This window comes from Schistocerca cancellata, chromosome 1 (assembly GCF_023864275.1).
Source record: "Schistocerca cancellata isolate TAMUIC-IGC-003103 chromosome 1, iqSchCanc2.1, whole genome shotgun sequence".
Lineage (NCBI taxonomy): Eukaryota > Metazoa > Arthropoda > Insecta > Orthoptera > Acrididae > Schistocerca > Schistocerca cancellata.
Window position 1 is genome coordinate 485,555,443 of NC_064626.1, and position 7,202 is coordinate 485,562,644.

General features: G+C 45.8%; 1 non-coding gene across 1 annotated transcript; it reads right to left on the bottom strand.

The window, feature by feature from the left end:
- Positions 1-904: 904 nt before the first annotated feature.
- LOC126096694 (U2 spliceosomal RNA) lies at positions 905-1,097 on the bottom strand. Its single transcript, XR_007522061.1, has one exon. It is a non-coding gene; the product is annotated as a U2 spliceosomal RNA (small nuclear RNA).
- Positions 1,098-7,202: the final 6,105 nt, after the last annotated feature.

The window sequence follows — 7,202 nt, forward strand, 5'->3', positions numbered from 1 at the left end:
CTCGTATCTTATCTTAGTGGTTCTTAGGGGAAATGTATGTTGGCAGCAGTAGAATCCTTCTGCAGTCAACTTCAAATTTCGGTTCTCAATAGTGTTCCTCGAGAAGAACATCACCTTCCCTCCAAATATTCCCATTTGAGTTCTCGATGCATCCAGCCGCTAATTTGGCGGGAGCCAATAGCAATGCTGAATTCTGAGGGAAACCAGGGTCTGCAGCCTCATACACATTTGGTGGTGGCGGCGGTGTCTACTGTTCACATGCGAGCCGTTGGCGGCATCGGAGATAGAGACGGAGGCGTCACGGAGAAGAAGAGAGTGAAGCATGCTATTACTCCATAGACCAACAGGTCTCAGCAGGAATAATTGAGGAGCAGCACACTGGAATTCTAAGGGAGTTAAGTCCACTGATTTGACACGGTGAACGACAGACGGAACGTGTCTAGCGTTGGATATCTTCCGCTAATTGACGACGGTTACCACTCATTTTAGTATCGCAGGAAGTAATCACCTAGCCTGTGGGAAGCGGCAGATACGTAAAAGAAGCGTCTGTAAGGGTTACTTAGCGAGTGTTTTCCAACTGCATAAAAAATTACTCAACATAGAAACGGACTCTCAATATTAATTTAATTAATTAGTCAGTCAATTTGATATCAATGACCGGCTGGCAGATGGAAACGAGGGCGAGACTACCACAGTTATGATCCGCGAGTTGGAGCGGTAATTAGGCGTTATTCATTGTGGCGAGATGTTTAAACCAGATTTTAATCTCCCACCTACACAGAGAGAGATAACCTTGTTATAAAATTAGCTATATTACTGAATTTATAAAGTGATACGTAGTATTAACCTGATATTCACAACTCCCGTAAGCTGCTTTCTTAAGAGACGTCATAGCTGACGAAGCGTTTGGTTACTTTAAGAGAGTCGAAAGTGAGGAGACATCCTGTGAATAGTGACAGAGGAAGAACATTCTCTTAACACTCTGTCGTGGGCCAAAAATGATTTTCATATTCTGCCCCTGTGAGGCAGGACGTAACAGATATTAAGCTGATAAGACTAGATTTTTTACCTGATAAGACATAAATTAGACGAAATATAACCTACGCCATACTGTTGTATAGAATTTTCACAACAAGTAACGATACGCTAGCGATGTGGAAATGCGTGTGTGCTCCGATTCCTTCTGTCTTCGAAAATAACTTATATAAAACGGAGGAATCTACATTTTGCTTGAGAAATTCTAGGTATATGGACAACATCACCATCTGTGATGGTGATGTTGGGAAGAATCTTTGTCAGGGGTGGAGTTGCAGTTATAACTCTACGCCCAAGTCGCACTTTCTTGTCTCGCAGTATGCAGCCAGCAGCAGGGGCGGTCACAGGAGCTTGTGCGATCAAAAGTCGTAGCTTAGCCCCTGTCAACCACTTAGCCACAAAGAAAGATTCCGAATAGTTGGGTCCTCAGGTACACAATACTCTCGATAGACGGCGTTGGACTAGACTGGAGGTGACTTTTTTTCACCTTGAGATGCTGCGTTCAGGTAAAATAATAAGCACTACACTAGTAAAAAGTATCGTATTACGTATTTACAGTGTTTCTGTTGGCTAGGATGCGACTTGTGACACATAAATAGGTATAAGTGTATTTCATTCCTCAATGCTGTTCGTACAGGAATCTTGTATATAGTGACACGGATTTATAGCATCACCGGCGCTCCAGAAATCGGATCGATCCCTCCAAATTCACCTCAATCACTGTACCTCCTGGTGTAACCAGTGGCTCCTTAAGATTAACCTCTCCAAACCGTAGGCAGTCATTACACCTTCCGTCTCCATGACTTCTACCTCATCATTTATGATCACCCGATCCTGCTAAATAGCACACTATAATACCTTGGACTAACCTTTGACTGGCAACTAACGTGGAAACACCACCTACTAACCTACCAACAAAAAGCCAAGAACAGATTAAAACTAATAAAACTACTAACTCGTCTTACATGGCGATTACACAGCTCCACAGTCTTTCACGTAACAAATCCCTAATCTGCACCATCCTTTGCTGTGCAAATGTCGCATGGATATACACCTGCCACTCTCAAGTTCTGCAAGTCCTTCCAGAACCTCGAATGCTACGCGCCCCGCCTCGCATTCCACATCTGTTTACCTACCCCCGCAAGGATCCTTTACCAACTCATCTCATTCCCACCTATTTTCACACGTTGAACACCCGTCTATACCATTTATACTCCTCTACTCTCCCATCCTCATATGCTGCCATGCCTTTACCAACACATTCCACCAACCCACCACTTGTCTGGAACCGCGCTACCGCTACGGTCGCAGGTTCGAGCCCTGCCTCGGGCATGGATGTGTGTGATGTCCTTAGGATAGTTAGGTTTAATTAGTTCTAAGTCTAGAGGACTGATGACCTCAGATGTTAAGTCCCATAGTGCTCAGAGCCATTTGAACCAACCCTCCACTTATACACCCTCCACATTCTCTCTCTCAAAGAAACTTCAACCATATCCCCGTCCCATATCGTGAAGTCTGCCCCAGAATTTACCCTTCCGATCAGCTGTAGATCCACCCCACCGAATCCACCTTATCAGGCCTTTCTCTCCCTTCCGCAGCGTACCTAGGCAGACGATAGTTAGCCCTTCTCAGCGGCTGTTACCCACATGTTTCCGCAGCTAGCTTCTTTATATCGAGCTCATAGTGATAACCCACCACTTGTCCACCATAATCAGTCGGCTAATTAAGGCTTCTGTATTGATCTGACACAGCAGCTACTTTTTTCTACATACTCGGATCCGCTGGCTTCTCGAATAGGTGTGAACAGTCGCGGAACTCCGCGGTCAGCGACCTCCGCCGTGTCCGTCGTGTTCAAAGGGTCTTGCAAGTTGTTAAAAACTGATCCACGACCCATTTTAAACTTTATGCCAATCTTCGAGCACCAGAACCTTAACTTCTCTCGCGATTCTTTACTGACGGGTGGTCTGTCACTTCATTCTTTGTCATTCAGACTTGTTTGACAGCACTGGAAATGTTTGCGAAAGCTAATCTCTATGTCATGTGGTTGTACATTTCAACCAACTCAGCATGTATTATTGTTATGTAGTCCCTTTCAAACGCTGCAAACGTATTACCATACGATAATACACTTTTTCTCTGGCACCCCGGCCTGGCGAATTCGTAAGAGCACCTTAAGACGTGGACCTTGATGACGGGCACTAGGCGGCTCTGCTATAATCTGCGAGTTCTGCTGACGCCGCTGCAACCCTGTCTACAGACACACACATTCTGTCGGCCTAATAACGATCGCGGGTGCTTGGTCATCTCCGTACTGGATTTTCTTGGAATTAGTGGCACAGACACAAAAATTAAACAGAATAGGTGCCAGGACTGGCGCTCGACGCAGGTCGTTGTTTAGGGTCTCCATCTGATAGCCTTTCCACTTGGAGAAACTGAAAACTTTCGATCAGAGTAGACTTTGTGACATAGAAGTACATCAACCACCTTGACCTTCAGGTCTTCTCTCCATACGGTATCGTAAGTTGTCGTCAGATCCATGAAAGGTGTAGCTGATATTAGTCCACTCTGAAATCCACATGAAACCAATGACGTAAGCGTTAGCACGTGATCTCCACTCCGATTTCTCGAGCCACCTTCCTTGATTGGGATTGTTTTATCATTGACATGCGTTTCATATTGGATGTATATTACGAATTAAACTTTCTAAAGAAAATTGCCAAAAGTCACTACTATTATCACTACAGGTTCTGGTTAAAAATCAGAAATTCATTGAGTACAATTAGTTGCACAAAATTAAGTAGGTATGGGCGATTGTTTTTGGGTTTGTTTACAGTTGGCTGATGATCAGTTACAACAGTGGTTTTAATTATGACACACCACCTTTTGAGTACGAATTCATGTTTGTTCTTTTGATATTCAGCAGTACTGATGACACTGCCATATTGATTGATGTGACATTATAAATAAATAACATACGAACTTTTGTAAGTATTGTGTCATATATAACTGATTTTAATCTCCGATTTTCTGATTGTTTCAGGCTGTTTTTGCTGTTTGGAGATAACGTGATGATGGTTATTAACGAAAACCAGTAATGGAAACAAAGGACAATAGACGGATATGTGTCATTTACTTCATAAAACTGCAGATCATTCATGTTTTGGTTGTCACTTAACGACGGCTTAAAAGTCGAAACAGATCTCTAGTGGATATTGATAAGTTTTTAATTTTGTCAAAAATTTGGAGGCCCGGTGGAACCACGGTTTTAACCTCCATCAAATTGTTAGCGTCTGTAGACTCAAACTCTGGCGAAACGAACGTCGTTAGAGTTTGAATTAAACGTGGACGAACGACTGTAATAGCCCACCTCTCATTTGTGACCGTGTCGTGCCGGGGAAATTTTAATCGTTTAGCCATTACTGCACGGTTCTTTTAGGAGAGGCTGTAAAAATTTTTACGGCAATGAGCATACGAAGGTCGAAATGGTTTACGGCAGGTACCTGCGGCAGCCTTGTCCACGCCTACGTAAACCCCAGGCCTGCTGGGCGAGTCGGCAGGTGGTCTGGCGCATTCACGCACGAGCGGCGTCCGCCCCATTCAGCGCGTAATTGAAGCTCCGGTCCTCGCCAGCCAGGCTTTGCTGACTGCGCCGCGGGTTTGCCTGCCGCCAGGGGAGCTGGCGAGAGGGTGCGCTCCTTTTGTTAAATATACTTGTCGGCCGCGCCGAGGCAGTCTCCGGCGAGCGAGCGGGATAAACCACGCTGCCGCCAGGTGAATAGAGCGTCTCGCGAACGCCGCTCCGGGCGAGATCATTAGAACGTCATTACGGGTGCGCCCCACTCCAGTAGCGAGAGCACCCTGCACCGTGTCCGACTCTCGTCTCCTTCTGTCTTTCCCTTCCCCCCTCCCCCCCCCCCAACCACTCCTTACTGCCCTACCAGACCACTCCCAACACTCTCTCCAGTTCTCGTCCGCTGCTCTGAAATCTCCGCCTTCTAGTTTTCATATTTCTACGCGGGCGAGATGTAATTAAGAAGACCCCGGAGTCGTCGCCGTCGTGCGCGCCTTGCTGATTCTCTCCGCGTCTGAGGGGAAATTACTTAAGCCGTCTGATTCCTTTCTCCGGTTCTCAGCGACGGGTGCCGAGGGAACTTGGGCGCCCCGCGGGCCGGAGGAGCGGAGGGAAGAGAACTCTGCTAGCCGTCTCGCTGTCAAGGCAAGAAGAATGTGACCTACGAGAGCGCTGCTGCCATTTACTCTCGCGTCTTCTGGGAAATACTTCCGGAGGACGCAGCCGGATAAGTCGGAATTAATATGCGGAACTGGGTCAGCACTCGACGCAGTTCGCTTCACTGGAAGGCCACGCACACCGGTGCTCAGTGACTACATTCTCTTTATTAGCACATGATAAATTTTCTGGAAAATTATAGGTGCAGCTAAAAAGTTAATGAAGTGTCGAGCTGTTATTTAGAAGACAATAAAGGGATCAAATTATGCACTGACGAGCTCCTTTTAATATCAAGACCAGTCGCTATTTGCACCACTCACAGCAGATGGGCGAGTTAGAGGTGTCCTACAGTGCGATTCATATAAACCTGAAGTGCTTCAATAAGTCATAATTTTTCTCCGAAATCTAAAAAATATGGGTAAGTCATTTTAATGATTTCAGTATCTCTGAGAGAATCAGAAGTGCCACGTGTTGTTGGAAAGTTGATTGTTGTTTCTGCGCATGAGGTCCTTTGTCCTTTACAATGCTGCGCTTGTTCGGCTCGTGTTAGTTCGTTCGTAGCCCCGTTCATCACCGTTTGTGAAGTCTATGAGTGTGTAGTTCGAGCAAATTAGAGATTCGTTCGCAGTCTTTAGCTGGCGGAAACGTGTAGTACGCACTTCGAGAGTGGGATTTTATTGTGAGGATAGACTCGCTGGTTACAGCAGAGCCGTGCGGGATTGGCCGAGCGGTGTAAGGCGCTGCAGTCATGTACTGTGCGGCTGGTCCCTGCGGACGTTCGAGTCCTCCCTCGGGGATGGGTGTGTGTGTTTGTCCTTAGGATAATTTAGGTTAAGTAGTGTGTAAACTTAGGGACTGATGACCTTAGCAGTTAAGTCCCATAAGATTTCACACACATTTCAACATTTTGTTACAGCAGAACGGCCATTCGGGAGAGAATTCAATTTGTTTGATATTCCAATAAAGGCAACAATTTTATCGGTTTTAAGAAACGTGGACATAACTGGTGTAGTAAACAGTGACAGTGGCAAATATAGACCATCACTGATATGTTATTGTTGATGTTCGAAGACGCTCGGAGAACCATCCTAGGAAATCGTTGCCTCGATTGAGCCAGGAGACAGGCGCTTCGTGTGGCACATGTCAGAGAGCTGCGGACGAATTGTCAAGGCGAGCATACAGAGGGCACATGATAGAAAACATCGCAAGAAACATATCATGAGAAGAGAATACGTTACCGTAAATGGTTTCAGAAGTTTCTTGCTCAACGTCCAGACATGCTGTCCGTAATTTCGTTTACAGATGCGCTATAGTTGTACTTGTCGGTTGCATCAACACACGAAACAGCAAATACTGGGCTGATGTAAACCATCGTATCATCCACGAAACACCACTGCATGATGAAAAGGTTGGAGTCTTCTGCCCGGTGTCAGCTTCCAGGATTAGTGGCTCCTTTTTATTTGATACGACAGTAGATAGTACAGTTTATGCAAGCATCTTCAATACATTGTGGAGCAGCTGGATGACGCCGAACTTACAAAAGTTTATTTCCAATAAGATGGAGCAACGTGTCACACGTCTAGCGCTTTCATGCAACTTGTAACCAGTTTCTTTGCTGACCGAATAATCTCAAAAACAGTTGACTCCCGCAGATCCCTTGATCTGTCACCCTTCCCCCCCCCCCCCCGCCCCCGCCACCCCCTCACCGTCACCACCGGATTTTTTCTTGTGTTCCGAGTGTACAAGAGCAGACCACGGAACTGCAGAACTTCGTGAGGCCATTACTTACGAAATAAGCAACAATGACGAGCATTCACTTCACGGAACGCTGGGGAATATGGTTATGCATCGATGCTAGGAGGACTGCGAGAACTTTTTATGTATGTATGTAACCAACCAATTGTGTATTATCGTCTTCCAAAATTGCAAATGTGTCCCA